The 22,653-nt window shown below is 39.0% G+C and overlaps 1 long non-coding RNA gene across 2 annotated transcripts in view; it reads right to left on the reverse strand.

Moving 5' to 3' along the window:
• Positions 1–22,444, reverse strand: part of LOC127214597 (uncharacterized) — a 249,131-nt gene extending 226,687 nt beyond the window's left edge. The window contains exons 1-3 of one of the 2 annotated variants that reach the window (XR_007833877.1): positions 22,330–22,444; positions 21,333–21,432; positions 19,768–19,837 (exon numbers count right to left, since the gene is read on the reverse strand). This is a non-coding gene — a long non-coding RNA (uncharacterized LOC127214597). Of the gene's footprint in view, positions 1–19,767; positions 19,838–21,332; positions 21,433–22,329 lie in introns of those variants that run through there. The other variant, XR_007833876.1, reaches the window with a different exon arrangement.
• Positions 22,445–22,653: the final 209 nt, after the last annotated feature.

Here is a 22,653-nt window from a genome sequence, read left to right on the forward strand (position 1 = left end):
CTAACAAGACTAAAGACTGCAATGTGTAAGTCATAGTGTCTTAGTTGGGATTTCTATTGCTGTGGCCAAACTCAATCTGGGAAAGAAAGGGTCAATTTCTCTGGTCACACTACTGAGGAAATTCAGGGCATAGAGTCTAGCAACAACATGGAGACAGAAGCTGAAGGAGCTGTGGAGGGGTACATCTTACTGGTTCACTCATCATGGCTTTCTCAGCCTGCTTTTTTATAAAGCCCAGGACCACCATCCTAGGGATGACCACAATCATTGTGGGCTGGGCCTGCCCCCATGAATACTTAACCGAGAAAATGCCCAACAGACTTTCCTACACACCAGATGGAGGTATTTTCTCAAGTCAAGTTCCTCTTCCCAAATAACTACATTGTTGTTGACGATCTAACCAACTAGGATACTCAACTTCCCCAGTAACAAAAATCAATAACCTCACCCATTTTTCTAGTTTTTGGTAATTAAAATGTATATGTGAGTTTTCTCCTTAGGTTTTCTCTTTGTGCTGCCAGTACACACACACACACACACACACACACACACACACACACACACACACACACACACACACACACACCATATGCATGCTTAGTGAATGAGTAGGCCAAAAGCAGGCGTTAGAGCCCCTGGAACTGGATTACAGATGGTTGGTAGCCACCATGTGAGTGATGAGAATCTAACCTAGGTGCTCTGGTACAGTGACCAAAGCTCTTTACCACTCGCCATCTCTCTTGCCCCATGCAATCTTACTTGCTTGGATGCTTTCATTAGAAAGAAGTTTTGGTTTCATTGATTCATTACTTTGGGTTTCTTGATACAAGTCAAGTAGAGTAGCCTCAAGCTCATGTCCTCTTGTCTGGGTCCTTATTATTCTGATCCCAAGTATGAGCCCTGCTATGAAAGATTTGGCAAGCTATTTTGCCCTTGATATCATGTGAAAATATCTCTGCCCACTCTGTGTTTCCTTTTGTTGGTTGTTATTTTTGGTGTGGAAGATTGGAAGTGGAACATTGTTTGGAAGGTATGTATTGTTTGAGGAGGTTTTTTTGAATGTTTGCCTTTGACTTTGCTGATTTGTTTATCTTACTTATTCATTGTTCTGTTTGTTATGGTTTGTGGGAAGGAGACTCCAGTTATAGAAATTCTGCCTAGTAGCTTTGGAAAAAAAGGACATGCTTACCAACACTCAGTGGATAGAAGCAGGTAGATCTCAGTGAGTTCAAGGCCAGCCTGGTCTACAGAGCAAGTTCCAGAACAGAGAAACTCTGTCTCACAAAAGAAAGAGAGAAGGAAGTAAGTGCTGACCCCTGCTGACTCAAGGTTGTTAAGGAATATCCCTAGGATGGAATAAGAGGAACTTTAGGTTTACAGCATGTGAGGAGAGACTTTCAAACAAGGAAAAACTGTGTTCTTTTATTGTGATTTTCCCCCTCTCTTATCCATAGGAAAATGTTCAGAATGAACATTTCTAATGTATCTATGGCACCCACACTCCTACCTCAACACAAACTGTGCTATATATTTGAAATTCTAGCATACTAAACCATCACACACACACACACACACACACACACACACACACACACACACACACACACACACATCAATTCTTTGATTATCAAAACCGCAAAATGCTCTCCGAGCTGTGTAAACTGATGCCCTCCGAAGCAGCCACATTGGTGTTTTTCACCATCCAGGCAGGAGCCAAGAAGGTCCAAAGATACCCATGATGTCACTCCATTTGGCTAGTGAGTATTGAAACAAACTAATTGAAGCAATTTGAATCTCCTCAGAGACTTATCTTGGAGGAAAGAAAGGCCAAAGCATTGACCAACCAGAAGAGAAATTGCCTCATGAAAAGACATTTTGCATATTTCCAGAAACATATGAGACTACCTTATAAGACAATCCAAAATAAGCTAATGAGGAGTCAATGATAGGTGGGACTCTTGGCCATAACTGCTTAGTTATACTTGCCTCTTGCCCTCCATTTAAATATCAATCACACTTCAGGACTCCTGAACTATGGACTTGAGTGTGAATGGACCTCTGTTTCTCTGCACAGTGTGACACACAGAACAAATCTCCATTCTCTACTCTTCACAATTACTTGTCACTCTAAACAGCCCACTGAGGAAAGACGGCTAAGCTTAGCTTGTAAGGATTGTGATGTATTGAAATCTGCAGACTGGATGACTTAGGAGGACTCTGTGACTACAAAGGGATGCAACCCAGTGGCCAAAAACCAAATGATCTTGCTCTGACCATGACCAAAAGCAAGAAGAAGAAGGAAACTTATTTTTGCTTACAGTTCCAGAGAGAGCGAACCATAATGGCAGAGGCTGAATGGCAGCCAGTGGCTGGAGCATGAGGCTGAGAGACCACACTATACCCTCACATAGCAAGCAGACACTAAACTGGAATGGGTCAAGTGTGTAAATTATCAAAGCCCACCCCATGATATAATTTCTCTCTATAGCCTTGTCCCTATTAGTTTCATGACCTCTCCAAAACTGCTGCCAACTGGGAACAAGTATTCTAAGGAATGAGTCTATGGGAGAGGTCAAAGTCATTTAAGCATTATGTAAGTCAAAGCACTTGCCACCAAATCTGAAGACCTGAGAATGATCCTTGGAACCTGTGCTGGAGGAGAAAATTGACTCCTGCAAGTTATCGGCGAACTTCCACATGCTCACACACTAGCTCTATCTTAAGTATTAACCCATTTCTGCTGATCTATGTATTTCTCTTATCGGGGGAGCCAGCCAGCATACTGCTTTCTCCAGACTCTCCATCTTGGCTCTTCTCTCTACTTCCTATTTCCTTCTTCTCTCCTAGCCCCTCCTATCTTCCTTTCCTATTGGCCAACAATGCTTTATTCATTGACCAGTATGAGAAACATATATACAGAATGACATTTCCCATCATATATTATCTATAACCATATCTATTCTCCTTTCCCTCTCCTTTTTCCCTATGTCTCATTCAAGCCATCTGGTTCTGTTGAGGCATTAAATCAAAATTCATCTCAAGTATTGACACAGAAATATCTGTGATCTGAAGTCCCACATCTCCTTCTCACAAGAACCAGCTGTGATGCTCAGAAATAGTGGGTCATCCTGATATGAACAGGCAGGGTAGTTATCCCTGACTCAGGAAGAGGGCACCAACCACTCTGTCATTTTTGATTCTACATTGTCCTCTAGTGGTCTACTGAAGTATCATCCTTAAGACCCTTGAAGCTTCGATGGTTAGTATTACTCAGTGGTGGCAACTTCCATGTGCAACATCTTCAGGGAAAGATCTCAGAGCTGCCAGAAGATAATTGCTGCTAGACCTGGTGATGCAGACCTGTTATGCCACCTACATGATAGACAGAGGCAGGGAGATTTCATCTTCAAGGCTAGTCTGGACACCCTACCCTGGCCTCCAAATAAAAGGCAAAAAGGAGAGAAGGAAGTGAGCTTGTAACAGAACACATTCCTAGTACATTGAAAGTTGCTAGAGTTAATCTCACAGACCACTGCTTATCTGGCAACTAAGCAGGACGTTTGCTGTGATACTGGGGTGGTTTTAAGCACAGCAATTATCATGTGCTTCCTTTATATGTGTGGCTCCCAGTGAAAAGAAAGACCATGGTTTTAGCCCATTTTGTGGATCGTGTGTTCACCCACTGCGCCATTTTTTTCCCTCTAAGTAGTTTGAGGTGTCTGTCATAGAAACTTATGGGACTTTATTCCAGGTCAGAAAGCTAGGTCATCCACAGTTCTGTCCTCTCCTGATCTAACCTGAAGTTTCCTACATTTTATGGTTCTTTCTCTCCTGGTCTAGACTGCAGTTTCCTGCATCTGATGATTCTGTTCTCCCTTTGTCCAATCTGCGGTTTCCTGTGTCTCATAGATTGTCCCATCCTGGTCTAATCTGCAGTATCCTGCCTCTCATGGTACTGACTTGTCCTAGTCTAGCATGAAGTTTCCTGCATCTGTACATTTTCATCTATATTGCTTTTGGATATATTCTATAATCCTTGTTATATAGTAGGTTGCATGTTCCACATTAAAGGACAAGGAGTGTAGGAGAATCTAAAATTATCCCTGCCTCTCAGAAAGCATGTGTCTTATAAACTGTTGCAAGCAGCTGTGCTGAGGCCTCTTTTCCGAACAGAGGTAGACTAAAGTAGCTCCTGGTCTTCTGAACCTGAAGGGGGGGGTATCTGTCTTCATTCCAGCTAGATGTCAGGACACAAGCAACACAGGAAAAGTTTAGTTTGTGCTTCTACTCCTTTCTCTCTCATTTGCCAATATCATGAACCACCAAGAAAGGATGCACAGGGAAATGTGAGGCCTGCAGCCATCATCTACTTCTCTGAAACTGAGCTTCTCAGAAATAGGGATACAAGAATGAAATGAGTGCATGCTCTTGCAGCCTATATGAGACCCCTTGGAAAGTACTCTGGTGTCTCAGGAATGACTACCAAAGCCAAAAATATTCAAATTTATGTGAGCCTATCATAGAAAACAAAACCAATTTCACTCAATAGGGTCAATCCAAAGAAAGACACCAGGTAATTTAAAATATTGACTTAAAATAAAAACCTGGTATTGTGGTAGAGGCAGGTGGATCGCTTTGAGTTCAAACTATTCCAGGCAACACATAGTGAGTTCCAGGACAATCTGAACTATATAATGAGACACAGTCTAGGGAAAAACAATCTCCAGAAGCTCTTTTGTAGACAACATGGGTTCAGGACAGCCTGAAAAATGACTTCCTCAGGTTTAAAGGCTATGGAATTAGAAAAACGGACCTTAAGCTACGCATTTTATATGTAAAAGCCCCTACTGTTGATGACTCTAAATACTAAATGTAGTGTCACCTAGTGACAAAAGCAATGCATGTGCCCTAGCATGCGATTTCTATTCCCGGTGTGTCTACTTCTTCAATGCAGGAAGGGTTTGCCCAGTAGACTGCCCAGTATTGAGCTGCAGGAGAGCTCAATCTCAGTAGTACATCTGTTGCCCATCAAGTGGGAAACCTGGGTTCCATCCACAACATTGTGGGGCATAACAAAATAAATTGAGGGAAATAAGTTCTGATGTCAGACTCTGTTCTCAAATGGCTTCTGGTGTCATTGCTAAAATAAAAGAATGGAGACAGCACAATGAGTGAGTGGGTAGGGGAGCCAGGCACAAAGACTGAAAACCAGAGCTTAATGTCTTAAACTCAATGAGAGATCAAAGAAGCAACTATTACAAGTTCTCTTCTGACCTCCACATACATGACATGGTGACAACACATGCATACACCCAAACACATTAATTAAACCAACCAACCTGACAGATGCTGCTGCCACTGTATCCATGTTCTCCTCAATCAAATTCCTCCAGGACTGCTTACCAGTCCTCTCTGTTCTGAGGCCAGTGTTTGAATCAAGTGCAAAATCACAGCCAAAAAGTTCATAATCTGTGTCTTGTATTTTTGAGGGCAGGGATGAAGCTGGGTATCATCTGTTAAGCAGCGCTGTTAAGTCATCGTGTGAAGCAAGCACAGGAGAATCCACACTCCAAGATCTGAAGAAAAAAAAAAAAAGAGAATCAAAAGTGTCTTGAAAAACTTGCAGGACAGGCATTGGTGGTGCACAACTTAATCCCATCACTCATAAAGCAGAAGCAAGAGGATCTATATGAGTTCAAGTCCAGCCTCTGGAACAAGAGCTAGTTCCAGAACAGCCTCTGAAACAAATGTGTATGATAATAAAATTAACAATAAACACATATCTCCCTAGATATACCTATCACACCCCATGCCCCAAGCCTCAGGGGTCTTCTTGGAGTAAGGTGCAGAAAAAATGTAAGTGTAGAAGTGATGGATCACATGAAGAAAAGAATTTTCCAGACTCAGCACAGATGTTGTACAGTTGAACTCAGAGCAATTGTGAAAGTGTGAATAAGAACTATTCAAGCTCAAATAACACAAAATCCTAGCATGGAGCGGTGAGGTAGGCACACAATCCAATTCCTAGATGAGAAGTTATTGGCTGCTACGAGAGGGTCAGTTCTCTTCAATGACATGAATGCTCTTTAAACAAAGTCAAGGGAAGATGTCATTCCCAATAGTAGTTGCTCAAACAGTCTGGACTTGATGTAGGGGAAAAGAAGAATAAGAAGGAGGAGGAGGAGAAGAAGAAGATGACGAAATCTTCAAGTTGGGTAAGTAGGGAGGTGAGAGTGGAGTTAATGATGAGGTGTGAATATGATCAAAATGCTCAAACAATTAGTTACACTGTTGTAAATAAAGAAAATATTCATGTGAAGAGCTCTTCTGAATGTCTAGGGAAATACTCACTTTTCTTGTCATATTTTTATCATAGCAAAGAGCGGGGGCAGGAAAGATGGTTCAGAAGTTAAGAGCACTGGCTGATCTTTCAAAAGACTTAGGATCAACACCCAGATATCACCTGTTGCATAACAACAATCTATAACTCCAGTTCTAGGTGAACTGAAAATCTCTTCTGAACTCCATCGGCACAAGACATGCATTTGGTTCATGTACAAACAACCAGAAAAAATACACATGAAAGAAAAAGAAAATAGAAGAGAAGGAAGGAGACTGGGTGGAAAGAGTGGTCCTATGGGAAGTGAAATTTGAGTCTAGAATGGCTGAGGAATCCAGTACATAATCACTGCAGAAAACAATGTCTATCACAGGGAAGTCAGAACAGAAAGAGGGGCTGGTTTTATATGCAGCTGGTTTATATTTGCATCAGAAAAATGCAAATCAAAGCCACTCTGAGATACCATCTTACCCCTGTCAGAATGGCTTAAATAAAAAAAGACCAATGGCAGTTTTTGTTGGAGAGGATTTGGACAAGGGCAACACACCTACATTGCTGGTGGGACTGAAAGCATATACCGCCAACTAGGAAGGAAAATGGGCATCAGTCTACCTTGAGATACAGTAATTCCACTGTAAGGCTTATACTCAAAGACTGCACATTTATACCAACATCTGGTGCATTTTGACTGCTTGCTCATGCGAGCTGAGAGACTTGTGCAGCCATCAAGTTTCTCCCTGAGTCTAAGAAAAGTGCACAAAGGCAAAGCCAACACATTAATTCCCAGATCTCCACAAACTGGTGAGGTTTACAAATTAAGCTCAAGGAAACTAAGGACTCATTAGGGGATGCCAAATGAACAAGAATGCATGGAAAGTTTCACTAGGGTTCCCACATGGAGAAGCTTAAGATGACAGAGGGACATTAAAACCTGAATAATGAAATAAATGGTCATAAAACAACAACAAGCCACGAAAGTTCACAAATCTGTACTGAACAGGGGTAGAAGATAATTTGAATTGTACAATGGACAGCATTGTCTTACAGATCCTATTGTGAAAAAAAAAAATTAAAGAAAGCACTGCCAAAACCAAAATTGGGCAGGAAAGGTCTTTCAATTTAGAGCCCATCATTAAGGGAAGCTAATACAAGTACTCAAGGCAGAAACTGATGTGGAAATCATGGAGGAATACCTCTTACTGGCTTACTTCCCAACACTGTTTCAGCCTGCTTTCTTATAGAAACCAGGGCCAGCAGTGCAGTGATGTCATCATTCCCTGTGGTATAGGCCAATGTTAATCATTAATGAAAATATGCTCTACATACTTGCAAAAAGGAAAATATGATGGGGGGCAATTTTGTCATTTGTCCTTGCTCACACGTGGCTGTGTCAAGTTGATATTAAAAACAAACCAGCACAGACCTGTATACTCTGTGTGTTTCCTTGTTCACATGAATGTGTACCTCTCCACACCCTGTATATCTGAGCAACTTTGTGTGCTGATCTGTGTATGAAATGAGAGAGGGGGAGAGACAGAATGCAAAGCAACACGATTTGACCATTCTATAAAAGAGCGAATAAATTAATTCTTCAGCTTCCAATTTGACTTCATTCATAGTTCAGAAACTCAGAGCTAGATTTCCTTAAACCTTCTGACATAGAGCACCACTTAGTGAAGTGGGTCAGCAGACAACACTACAAAAGGAAATGATGGAATAGACAATTAAATAAGAGTGGGTGGTAGGATGGTTGTTGACATCAAGGATATTTGTTAAAATCTGGTTAAAAAGGAGATCCCACCTCACCCTGGTCTGTGTATTCTAAATGGAATATAAAGGGCTTGAGGCAAAGGCACTGGGAGTTCTAAACCAGGTCTCACCAATTGTGACTAGGAGTGTTGGATGAGGGAAAGTCAGAGCTACAGGAGTTTGAGGGTGCTGGTCCTTTGCACCACAGTCAGGAAACAGAAAAAGTTTAAACCACTGCTCAGAACATTTTCTCCTTGTCTGCAGTCCTGCACGGCTTCAGGGAAGAGTGGGAACCAAAATGGGCAGGTCTTCCCAGATCAATTAAAGTAATCAAGATGGTTTCCCATTGGAATGCACATCATCCAGGTGATCCTAGACTCAAGTTCATAATTAGCACTGTGGTAGTTTGAATATATTTGCGCCCATAATCACGAAGGAAGTGGCACCATTTTGGGGAATCTTTTGTTTGTGGGGGTTTGGCCTTGTTACAGAAAGTGTGTCAATGGAGGGGGTTGGCTGGTTTAAGGCTTCTTGTGATGGGGATACTGCCTGTTGTGTTAGATTGGCTTCCTGTGCTGCAAAATGTATTATGCTCAGATCCTGCAGTACCATGTCTGCTTGCACACCACCATGATTCTTACAATAATGCTAATGGATTGAATGTCCAAAACTGTAAGCCAGCCCATCCAATTGTATGGTTTCCTTATTGGACTTGCCATGGACATGGTGTCATTACACAGTAATAGTAACCATAAGACAAACATTAACCAAGAGAATAATTTTGCTTGTATATGAACATCTCCCAAGTTTACAAACGTATTCCTTTACAAGGGCTTGTTGGCCAGCCACAACTTTGGAGCAATACTCCTTATGTTGACATTAACGTCACTGGATTCTGATTGCTTCCAGTTTTCTACTTTTTCCTTACTAAATAAAACCTCAATCTATTATTAATCCAAAGTAGACTTCTCTCATCATTCATTCATTCATTCATGCTCTTTGAATCAGTTTCTCTGATGTCCTGGAATTTCCTCTGTAAACTAAGTTACCCTGAATCTCACAGACTTCTGCCTGCATATTTCTCCTGCTTGCAATTGTTAAAGGCATGTTCCACCTCAGCCCAGCTTCAAATTCACTTCTCATAGTCTTGGGTCTTCTCTGAGGTTTGTATTCTTGAAAATCATATATGTTCCAACCATTCCCAGCTAAGCCAGTATTTTTAACTTCCCTGCCTGGTTAGCTTCCTATGAGTGTCCTGATTGAGGATGGAATGAATGCCCCACAGAGTCAATAGCGTAATGTGGGGATTGGGTAAATGATTTTGTAAAGGGAGGTCACCTTAGAATGGAGTTGTTATGTTATGTCATTGTTATGTTCCACCTAGAGTGTTGATTTTCTCACTTGTTCTGAGACAAAGCGTTGCTGTGTTTAAGCTTGCTAGATTTACACTCTAGTGTGTATCCCAGGGATGCTTCACACATAATAGCCCTTCTGTCTCAGCCTCCTCAGTGTTGGGATTGAAAGTATGTGTTACTGTACCTGGATCCACATTTGAAAAACAGAGGGATCTATCCAACACTTACTTCATGAGTCCCTCGATCCTTTCTCCAACCCTACTGCACTCACCTTCTCTAACATATAAACATTTCCTCATGAAGGAGAACAGCAAGTGCATTCACATAAATATGTCAAATGTCATGTTTCATTTATACCTGTTGAATGAGGTTTGGTGTTACATCAGAATTTCAGTGGGTGCATTTTCAAAACACACAAATGCAATGATGTTTAGATTGTTAAGCACAGTCGTCTTCTTTTCACATTATTGACAGCACCGTGGACAGTGACTGACTCCCAGATGTTGGTCCTTTGGGAGTGATGATGAGCTATGGACAAGACTGTAGAAAATACAAGAGGGACTCTGGGAATATTTGCGAGGATAAATGATTCCAGTTTCATCATCTGAACACAACCAGATAAGGTTGGATTTACAAGAACTTACACAGACCCCATGGAACCATATAATTAAGATATTTTAGTATGAAATACAGAAAGACAGAAGTTTAAATATTTAATTTCTAAATGGGCATGACTTTCTGAGGCCTAAAGAATCTCATATGTATATATGTAATATATACATACATAGGTATGTACGATGTTCATTTAATACCATTATTCACTGGAGAAATTTGGATTACACCCTCAGTTCCTAACTAAGATTTATTTAATAGTGTGTAAGTTGATACCACAAACTTTTAATAATAAAAATGCTGACATTTGCCAAAATAATGAGTGGGTATGTCATATATTTTTGTTATGTGTTTATATAATCAATTCATGACATATTAGAGAAAATTCATCCAATTAATAATACATGCATCCTCAGATTCACCAATTTTACTCCTGGTATGTGCCCATAAGTACTCATACATATCTATGCTAATAGAATATGCAAAATTACTATAGCTGTCTCATATAAGGGCTATTTCCAGTGCCTCCAAAAGGCTAATACTCACCAAATAGGTTGCTCATGTAACAAGCAGAGGATGGAAATCAATAGGATTTCAGTTTGTACCTTTAAGCTAATGATTACAAGGACATGACTTGGGAAATAGAGTTATTTCATTAATGTGTTTTAAAATAGATAAACATGCCAGGGAAGATGACGATGACTAAGTCAATAAAATTGTTTCGGGAGCCAGATTGTGGTGGCAAACAACTTTATTCACAATACTTAGGAGGCAGTAGCAGGTATTTCTCTGTGAGTACCAGGCCAGCCTGGTCTGAAGATGTACTTCCAGAAGAATCTGTGCTACAAAGAGAGATCCTGTCTCTACACTAAATAAATGTATTTATTTACTTTAAAATGATAACTTTAAAATCATTGTTAAAATTTAAGTAAACACAGTGATCTGAATTCTGTCCCATAAATCTAGAAAAAATCCAGCACAGTGGAAGAGGCATCTTATTCCAGAGCCAAGAAGGTAAAAACAAAATGATCTTTGGGTTTCCCTGACTCACAAGGGAGAGTATAGTATATCTGCAAGAACGAGATTCGGGGAAAGACCTTGTCTCAAAGGCTAAGATGGAGTAGAACTGAGGCAGAAACATGGACAAGATTGGGAGAGGCAAGGGAGGGGGACCCTCTACAGATGGAGCCAGTACAATACCTATTTTTATAGTTGGTGTTATGTGGGGGAACATTCTAGTGAGCACTGGAGGAATGGGTGAATATACATACTGGGAAGTGTTTTCCTGAGAGTATACCTTCTGTCAGTGTTATACTAGCTCAGCAACTACAAATTTCCCTGTATAATTTTATGTGAGGGGCAGTTCAATCAAAAAGTAGAAACAAGAAATAGCATTTTAACAAAGAAGACAATATGTAAACAGGGGAAATTTAATTCACTGTGGTGCATGAAGAATGTAGGGACAGCAGCTAAAAAGTAGTCCTGAAACATCAGCCCAGAATCAACTTCAGACTCAGAGCACCAGTAGCACAGACTGACAGCAACAATTAATAAATGATACCTCATGAAACTGAGAAGCATCTGCAAAGAAAAATACATCTTCAACAAGATAATACAGTTTCCTATAGAATGGGAAAGATCTTCACCAACCCCACATCTGATAGAGTGCTAATCTCCAAATTATACAAAGAACTGAAGAAACTAGGCATCAAAACACCAAATAATCTAATTTTTAAAAATGGGTAGAGATATAAACAGAACAGTCTCACCAGAATAATCTCAGAAAGGCTGAGAGCTAAAACACTGATGACAGCTTATGCTGGAGAAGATGAAAAGAAAGTGTAACAGTCCTCCATTGCTGGCAAGAATGCAAACTCTTACAACTGGTATGGAAATCAGTGTGGAGATTTCCCAGAAAGCTAGAGATCAACCTACCTCTAGATACTGCATTACCACTTTTGGGCATGTTCCCAAAGGCGGCACATCCACATAAAAAGGACAACTACTCAACTATGTTCATAGCAACATTATTCATAATTGCCATACCCTGCAAACAACCTAGATGTTTGTCAATCGAATAAAGTATAAGGAAAGTGTGGTACATTTACACTGTGGACTACTTATCAATGTTAAGAAACAAAATTATCCAAAATTGGCAGGCAAGTGAGCAAAACTAGAAAAAATCATTTGTTTCCCCCCTCACTCATGAGAAGATACCAGACAAAAAGCAAATGATACACAGGCTACAATCCACAATCCCAGAGAAACTACAACCCTAATCTAGAAACAGATGGAAAGAGATGCATAAATCCACACCTAATTATTGTGCACAAATTCTGACTCCAAAAATCACCAAGAGAACTGATCTGATGCAAAAGCAAAGTGTTTTAATTAATTAATAAGTTAACTATATTAATTTCTGTCCTCTGTCCATCTGACACATTGGGTGGATTGAGAAGCAGCCAGAGGGATGATAGGGCAGGGGATTTTTTGGGGTAGACCAAGGGGAGTGTCTGGGGTCTGCAACAGTCTGAGGATTTGTGTGACTCCAGGCTTGGGCAACTTGTCCTGTGTTGATTGGCCAACTACCCCTGCAGAAATGGTTGCCATGTTTAGAGGCCTCCCATGGAGTCTGCTATGCTCTGTACTTCACATACTATAAAGCACATTCAGACCCACCCAGCTAACTTGCCTCAGGGCTTCCTAGTGACTGGGGCAAGGTTCAGCAAGGTCAGGCAATGTCAGAAGCTGGACAAAAGCTCAGTACATGCTGGTTAATCAGAGGCCTACACCTTGGTGGGTCTTCTGCAGCCTCTCATGGCTGGGTGAGGCTCTGGTCACTTCAATATCATTGGGTCAAGCACCTGAGTACAATTGAATTGAGGGAAGAGAAATAATATGAACAAAGGAGTCAAGACTGAGAAGGGGAAACTCACAGAATCAGCTGATACAAGATAGTGAGTGATCACTGACTCTGGTCTGACAAAGGGGAATCTGCTTAAGACCCAACTACACTCCCTTAACAAAGGTGGCAATGGTGTGGATGGGACACATATGAGGTTACTGGCTGTGGTTCCCAGATCCAATCTAATACACAAACAGACTTAGTGGAGCCCATTCTATGGAGAGATCAGTTGTTCAGACGAGACACAGGTGTGTGGATGGTATGGAGGTGCCATTTTCATGCCTCAGTGAGATGAATTAGCAGGCTTACTAGGGGAGGTGTTACCCTCTGAGGAGCAGATGTGAATTGTGAGAGAGATGGGGGGAGGTAATGGCATTGGAATGTAAAAGATAAATAAAAAAATGTAAAAAGGCCATGCAGAGGTGCCACATGCCTTTAATCCCAGCACATGGAAGGGAGAGACTGGCAGAACTCTTGACTTTGAATAAAGCCTGGTATCCAAGTTCCACAAAGAAACCCCCTCTTTAAAAAAATACATATTTTTTAAAAAATTATCACTGGATGATATATCATAGTCTATTTAAATTGGAATTCAGTAGAGAAAAGGGAAATAGGAAAACTTAAGCAAGGCTGAGATTTTCAGCTGTGTTAGGAAACACACATACACACAAGAACATACATGGAAACATAAGATTACAAATGCAAACATATATATACATATATATATATACATGTATACATATATGCATAAACACATATAAGATTATACACACACAGACAGACACAAACATATAAGATAGTACACACACACACACACACATATATGTATCTTCCAAGCAATGAGGAAGATGGAAGAACAAAGATGATGATGAGTATGAAGACATTTTAGTCTAAAACATTAGTAAAATAAAGGGAAAATGAAAACATAATTTACTCAGTCAGTTAAGTAGGAAACAACCAGATTATTTTTGGCTCTTCTCAGATGACAACATAACAAATGCCTAGCTGTAAAGGCCAGGAGAAAAGAAAGTACAATAATGAGGTAAATGGGGACACTGACACCATCACTATGATCAGTCTCATCCAGATATGGGTGGACATGTTGGAGATCTATGTCACTGGAGGGAGACTGTCTGGGATACTTTGTTACTGAACAGTTCTATGTATCTCTTCCACTGACACCTCCACCCTAGCTGGTCCTCCAGTTTCCATTGGCTCCTTGGATCAAAATTCTCTGCATCACTGGTCCTCCTGGCCCCATCAGCTCTCTGCATCCATTTCTTCTTCATGGCTCGTCCTCCTGGCTCCATCTGCTACCAGTATGCATCTACTCTGCATGGCTGGGCCTCCTCTCTCCAGCAACTCCAAGGAACCTGTACATGAGGTCAAGGAAAGACCTTCTGACTCCATCATCATCTGGTTCATGACCTTTATACACAGAACAGTACCCATGATGCCCTTCCTTCATTCCACCACTCCTGCCTTCCTACTCCCCTCTTCCTCCCTTTCCCACTTTCTGTAGCATGAAAAATAAAAGGACCAGAGACTGATATTGGGGTTACAATTCAAATGAAGATCAGAAAAGCAAAGCAGCTGAACACTACTTCTTTTCTACCTCAGAATGGAAGGCTATTCTGGCTCACACCAACCCTAAGACTATTTATAACTTATCCACAGTGTGGCTAGAGAATATGGAGACTTCAGGGTCTTCCTATCCTCATTGTGGCTAGAGAATAAGTCCATGATAGTCTACTAAAGACCCTACTTCTATCCTTTATACCACTCTAGTGCTGGGTTTAAAGGCATATGATTCCTGGTGCTGAGATTGTCTTTGTGTCAATTGTTCCTCTTTAGAACTGGATCAAGCTTGTATAGATCTTGGTAGCCTTGGATTCACAGAAATCCATCTATCTCTTAATCTTGACTCCTGGGATTGAAGATCTGTGCCTGACTTCTATGGCTTGTGACTTAGCTTTCTGAATACTCTGGCAAACTTTAATGAATCTAAATAAAGTATCAGCCCATCTTATTTTATTCTCTTATTGTGTGACCGTGTCAGAGATTATATAATGAGTTTTAGATATTACTGTCACTGCCCACTGTCATACTTCTCCCTCTCTTGCTGAAACCACCATTCCTTTCCACTTTCATGTCTTCTGTAATATAATAATGTTGAGTCTAATTGTAGTTTCTTGCCTAAGTGTCCAGTATGACATTTCCTGAGAAAAGAGCATTTATGTCAGGAACTGCACCACTAAAGAAAATGCTAACCATTTCTGAACAATCACTAAGTGACTACTGTCCCTCAGGTTGGATCCCATATCATCCATGAGGAACATTGACAAGAAAAGTTCTGTGCAGGTCTTGTACAGGTCACATTTGCTCTGTCATTTCTAAAAATGTTTGCTGTTGCTGTTACCCTTGTCTACAGTCTCAGCTCTTACACACGTCCTAACCTTCTTCTAAAATGGTTTCTGAATCTCAATGGTTTGTGATACCAAATCATTCAAGGTCCAATTCTCTCCCACCACTAAATTTTGGCATTTTTGTGAGTAATTGGCTTGTACATCAATCACCACTCACTGGTTTCCTCTTGTACTATCCATATACTGTGATCCAAATGAATTTCGCTTCTTCTCCAGCTGCTTCGATTATGGGATTTGTGACAACAGTGAGAAAAATAAGTATCACACTTACTTTCCTTTAAAATGTGCAGAACCAAAGTCAAGTTGTCAAAGGTGGGCCTGGAAGGTAGAAATAAATCCTGTTGAATCATGGAATACATGACTGCTTCTTCTTGCCAGTATTTGAGGACACTGCCATCCATACTTTCCAGTGTTCAGAAGAGTGATTTTATGAAAAACTGATGTATTTATCCTAAAAGTCACTTTAGAACAAACACACAGTGATTGAATTGAATAGAAGCGCTGTTTTGTCTATATACCTTATGTAGCACTTAACACTTCCTGGTCTCAGATGTCTAGGTACAACTACTAGAAAATGGTTTTTGACTTGAGAAGAAAATGTTAATTTTTTAAAAAATATATAGTTCTTATAAAGAATTACTTAATAACATGAGATAATTAGATAATCTATGAATCAGATTCCTTCCTTACTTTCCTTCTTTCCATTTTTTCCTTGAAAATTTCTAACTTTCTTTATGAGACAGAACTTCAGAATTGTGAAGTGGTTGAGGACAGTAAGCTGTGAACTCAGTCTCAACACTGTAGAAGTTTACACAAAATTAAGAAGTGGGTAAATTTGACTTTAATGCCTCTGATTTTCTCTACTTCACTAATACATGTCTCACTAACATCCATATACCTCATTCTATGTTCAGATAATATATACTATTATTATAGCATAGCATGTATCCTTGTACCCCACATAGAGTTTGCCTCCTGTAGCTGACTGCTGGTGGCTACATCATATCAAATACAAACCTGAGTTCTCCAACCCCATTCTCTAAACATTTACATTTTGTAAATTTTGTGGTTGTGGAAAGTATGACTTAGGAAGTTTGGTTTTTAATGTTTTCACTGCAGTGTTATGAAAAATTTTCTGCTGGCATAGTCATAGATATCTGTAATCCCACATAAATCAAGAGGGGGAAATAAACACATCAGAATTTTGAGGCAAATCTGGGTTTCATGATGAGACTAGAAGTCACCTAAAACAAATAAAAATCTTTCTACAGACAAGAACACCACAGGTATTTCTAATAATTTACCATTTTTCTGACAAATTTTCTAATAAATATAGATTCTTACAAATATTAGGTAAGTACTTCTCCTACTGAGTCACATAAACCTCTATGTCTTTTATCCTACACGATGCTAAATATACAGTATGATATAGGCTGAGAAGATCACAGTGAATGTCCTATTTACAAAATATGATACATATAAGATTCCAAAGAAATATATTAGAAACATAATTTGGCAAAGCTAAAGTACCATCAGGGAAAACATCAACTTATAATGCAAGTCCCAAAAATTACATTTCTAAAATGATACCTATATATTCAGGTATGTAGTGTATTAGCATATTTTAACTGATAAAGAATCCAGAAGCTTCAAATTACCATAGAAGACACTCTTGATAATCATTACTTTTTATGAAAATAAATTATGTATAGGAGCTTCACATAAAACATAAATTCAAGAATGAACTATGCAATCTGTCTTAATGACCACTTGAGATATAGGTACATAGCCTAAGTAAGAATCTTTCCAGAATAATCTATTTTATGTGTACTGATCTGTGGGCCCATAATGCCAGCTTCTAGAGAAAGTCACATTCAATTGCCAATCATCCTACAAATCTTATGTAAAGAATTAAATAAAACAAACATCATACTTGTAGCATAAAAGTGATTGGTTCATGAGTTGAATGCTTATTATCCTACAAATTGGGTTAGTATTATTACATATGCAGTACAAATTTGGAAAAGTAGATTATCAGAACATTACTTGAACTAATGTAAAGTTGAGAGTGCACCAGGTTGCAGAGAAAAATGAGCATGAACAGATCTGATGGAGACACAGTCTGAAGTTAATCATGTGTCTCACATCCATTGCTCAGTCCACAGGACATCTGCTTTCTGCTCACAGTCTCTCACAAGGAATGCTATAATGTTTTTGTCTACACAGAAGTTCAGAACTGTGAAACAATGAGTACAGAAGACAAAAATGTATGAAGATATTGGTCTTGCAGACACTAAAGACTGACTATAGTAAATTATATGATGTATTATGTTCTGTTATAACACCTACTCACCCAGATGTTATGCCATACTTACATAGGAAGACACAGCTGCACAGAGCATAACTAAACCTGCTGAACTTGTAGTAACTAATTCTGAGAGTGAGCTCTATTGCTTAGCAATCGTGAAAGTATCGTTCTTCACTTATGCCTATTAGTTAATTTGTAATTAATTTGTGCCTACTAATTAATATTGTTTGAAGATCTACAAATACCACATAGTTAATTACAAGCTGTGTCAACTGCTATTATCAACAACTAACACTTTTGCTTTCTCCATTACCTGGTCTCCTCGGTACTGGATATGCAATCAGTCAATCTAACCTACACATGCATAAAAATTCAAACAAGCAAGAGTTTAGAGTTGGACCACAAGTACCTTGACAATTATCTTCTCATTAGAAGAAATCATACATTCATTAAGTACTGTTATTCCTTTAGTAATTTATTAATTTACTAATACTAATTGAATGATCTTCAATGATACAAATTGTTTTGGAAGAAGAAATACACCTTAAACAGATTAAGTTATGGAATCTTAATTGTTATATCATTTCCCAATAATAGAATAATTTCAATTCAAATGAAAGGAAAATAAAATGTAAACAGTTTTATATGCATAATGCAAGCCAGTCAAATAGAACAATTTGTAAGTACGATGAATAGGAAGACAACTGGTCTAATATGTGACGACTGTAGATTTAGAAAGCTCTTCCTAATATATAAATATAAAATGAAAATAGAATTTACTAAAGTTTTCATAGACTATATGACTAATTTAAAAGAAAACAATTAAGATGTCATCTGAGGGTATAATTACTAAGTATAAATAACCTAACTATATATTTACTGTAAGATTTCATGTAGAGAAATGATGTATTGCTGAATATTTGCACAGAAAATCAAAACTGGTCCAGAAGATTGTATATCTGGGTAATGGGAATAAATTTTGCTTCGCTATCAGGGACATTTGTAGTAAGGATGGACATAAGAATAAAATGTTTACCAGGAAGGTTGTCATCTTGAAAAGGTTTCCCTGTGGTACTCAAGGTAAGGAGGGGCCACCAGTCATGTTCAAATCCTTTCTAACATTGTGTTTCTACAATGCAATAAAAGGAATCTTTATTAAATTTGAAATCCCATCATGTTCTAAGATGTACTATTATACTTTGTTGACATAAAATATGTAAACATTGTCTTATTCATTTTTACAGTATATATAATCTCTAAATGATTCCTAATATCAAATTATTTCTAAGAACTTGCATTTTGTACTCTTTGTTCTCAATTCATACACATCCCTCTTTTATGTTAAATATTCCATACAGTCTGTTTTAGTCAGGAAATGTTGTTAGTCAAAGGGTTTCTAGCATCAGGTGTCATTACAAATACAAGAGGCTGAAACAAAAAACAGAAAATTACATTCACAATCTAGAATTGTAATTCTAGTAGAATGCAATATTAGATCAATTTTTCTCTACTTATTCAAAAGAGCTATGATCTTTCACCTCAAAATTCAGCCATGAATATAGCAAATGTCATAAATTAAAACATATTGCAGATTATGTTTCCTTTGCCATACTTGTGATTAAGCTGATGGCTTTGTCCATATTGCCTTATCACATTTCTCACTTTGTGCATTATTGAAGAAAGATATTACTGACAAGTCAAAAATATAGCCACCTCACCTTGAAATCAAATAAATTTCTATGATCTCACATCTAGACTCAGGGTTTGTACTCAAGAGGTCTTGACTTTATGTATCACACTCTTCTGTGTTTTATCGAAGCTTTTCCTAATTGCTAAAACAGAAATGTAGAACTAAGTTCATCTGGGCTCTGTGAATGAACACAGTGTGCCATAAATACATACTATACCATTGATATCCTTAACACAGATGTAACATACATAACACAGGTTAACATACATACACAGATACACACCACCATACATTCAGTCACATATATACAAAATACCCCCACACACACACACACACACACACACACACACACACACACACACAGGCTCCCACTGAGGTGGGTCTGTGGGATTTACTCATCGCAAATCCGTGATTGTCACCCTGCTGTTTTGGATGGTGACATGACGGCAGTCCTGCAATTGGAAAAAGGGAAATATTGTTAGGGAATGGAAATCAGTTTTGAAACAACTTGTACATTTTATTTATACCAAAAGAGGGCCTTGTGCGACATAGGCTAGCACACATAGCCTAGCTAAGCCAGAAGGATCCTGACATTATTCTACTGCTTCGAGGTTCCCAGTGCTGGATTATAGGCAAACATAAGCACAACTGTTTTCATCAGTGCTGGGAAATGATTTCAGATACTAATGCTTAAAATTGGAACACTATCACAACTGAGCCACATCCCGAGCAGTAAGTTTTGATTGAAGAATTTCATTGCAGCCAGATAGTTCTCAGCCAAGTGGTGAAATCTTGATGTCATTAGAAGTAATGTCAAAAGTTCTGGTCCCCAACACTCCCCCCTAGTTCTCCTCATGCCTCATGTTTAGAGTCAATCATCTCTGTGTATCTCAGGATCTTTTCCATCTATTTTCCAGAGTCACATAGCAAATAGTTTTTTTGTTGTTGTTGTTTTTGTTATTGTGTTTGTTGTTAGAGATGTGTAAGTGCAGTGCACCATTGGAGTCATAATGTACATCAGATGGCAAAGGTGACCCAATAGACCTTGAGGGGAGTCATTACATTAATCAGATTGTAAGGGTGACATTACTGACATTTCAGGGATGGTCACTCTGGGTCTACAACATGATAGGTAATCATCAGTCTAAAAGTCGTATTATGTAACATCAATTAGCCTCAAATTGATGATCTACTGCAACTGCCCAAGAGCTTATGTTATGGGTGTTTTTCACCATGGAAGGGGTTATTACAATTGGCAACTTGGGAACTCCCGTTCTAGATAATTCGTTTTTAAAATGAGCAATATCTTTTAATATCTCAGAAACAACATTACTGTACTCCAAAATGGAGCTAGGTAATTTTGAACAGTTCTGGTAGAAAGTTTCTGGCTACAAAAAACTGATCACCCTGGTATGAACCATGACTTACAAGGTGGGGCCTTGAGAATAGTGCTGGGTTTAACAACACCTACTATTCTTGAAGGGAAGTAGGAAGTGTTCACTGCCTTGCTCCATATCTAGGGCATCTGCAAACGTCTTTTACCACACAGGCACTAAACTCCCATGTGAAAATCCACAGAGACAACAAATTAAAATAAAAATAGGTTCTATTTTTGAAAGGATACACAATGAAAGTACAGGTATAAATATAATGAAATATAAAATTATATATCGTTTTAAAAGAAGAGCTGAAATGTATACAAGTGTTATTTTCCCTTTAGGATCAGAGTGTGATCCAAATTCTATACAAATGCATATACATATTAATTATGATACATATAATCACACACAGAATGTTCTACCTCTTAGACTTAGCATTCTGATTCCAGGATTTCAAGCTTCCTTGAATCTCTGTGGTTGTATCCCTGGCTCTTATAAATTTTGTGGGACAGGGTTTGGATATTCTCACAATGTTATTATGTTTCTTCTCCTGTATACAGATACCTACACAGAAAAGAGCTGAGTCCTGATTATGGGGATGGAAGCCCCTCCTGGGGCAGCTTGATATTTCTTTTAATCCAAAAGTTGTCAGTGTGAAAATTCCTGTTCTGAAAAGAGAAAGGCAGACTCACAGTCAAACAGAAATCCCCACAACACTCATTCGTCTCTCTCTCCTCTCCCTCTTTCCATCTTCTTCTCTCCCCTTCCCCTTTCTTTCCTCCCTCTCTCTCCTCTCCTCTATGTCCTCTCTTCTTTCTCTTTCATACCTACACTTATTCCCCTGCTCTCCTGCTCTCTCTGCTCTGACCTGCACAATTCTTCCTCCCGCACAGATGATGTATATGTCTTCCTTCTATTCCTAGTAAACACTATCATTGAAGTTCTGTTAGACTATGTCTTCTCTGTCATAGTCCTAATTGTCCTCCCTCCCTTTTCTTCCTCTCTTTTCTCTCCTTCTCATTCCTCTCCTTACGTGTATCTCTCTCTATGGTTTTCTCTCTCTTGATCCCTTTCTTGTAGTTTGACTTAATAATAAAATTCTTAACAGTAGAATTGAGCACAAAGAAGAATCAATCCAGTTCAGGCCAATCACTGTGAGGAATAAATGGGGTAGCACTCAAACCTATGACCACTAATTCCTGTGGGACATTATCCAGGGTACAAAATTCTTTCAAAGAAACAGGATGATTCATTGCTTTCCCAACACTAGCTCTGCTGAGGAATTCAGACTAAGGTGACATTGAGAATGACACTTTAGGCAGTTTCTTGTGTGGAATATCTTCAACCTCTGACACTTGAGATCACTTCTTTGTGCTTTGTCTTAGAAAACGAGCAGTGGTGTCAGCACATCTGTTAAGAGCAGCTGGTGCTAGAATGTTCACCCTAAAAGGGGGCTTCTATAGCACTCAGTTAAGACTTTCTGGATATTACTTAGTTTTTACAGTGTTCTGAGCCATAGAGGATTTTGCTCTTGTACCGTCTAGGCTTAAATTATATATACTCACTGTTTATATTTGGGTGCGCACACCACTGCAATTGATTCTGGCAGCATCTTCTGGTAGCAAAAATGTGTGTGTACATCCACACTCGACAAAAAGGCAGTCTGGGTTGGATGGGTCTATGGAGACAAAAGAATTCAAGAAATCACAGTAAGCCCAATGACATACCCAACACAGCAGGTCCCAAGAATTTTCAACCACTGCCTCCCACAATGACTCGCCAAATCATGCTGGGACACATCTGTGGTCTGCTAGGTGGAGAAGGAAGAGGAAATGACCTCACTTATCAACCTAATCTATAAGGTCATTAGAAGCTGAGCTTTAAAAAAT

Source organism: Phodopus roborovskii, unplaced genomic scaffold, assembly GCF_943737965.1.
Source record: "Phodopus roborovskii unplaced genomic scaffold, PHOROB, whole genome shotgun sequence".
In the NCBI taxonomy this organism is placed as follows: Eukaryota; Metazoa; Chordata; class Mammalia; order Rodentia; family Cricetidae; genus Phodopus; species Phodopus roborovskii.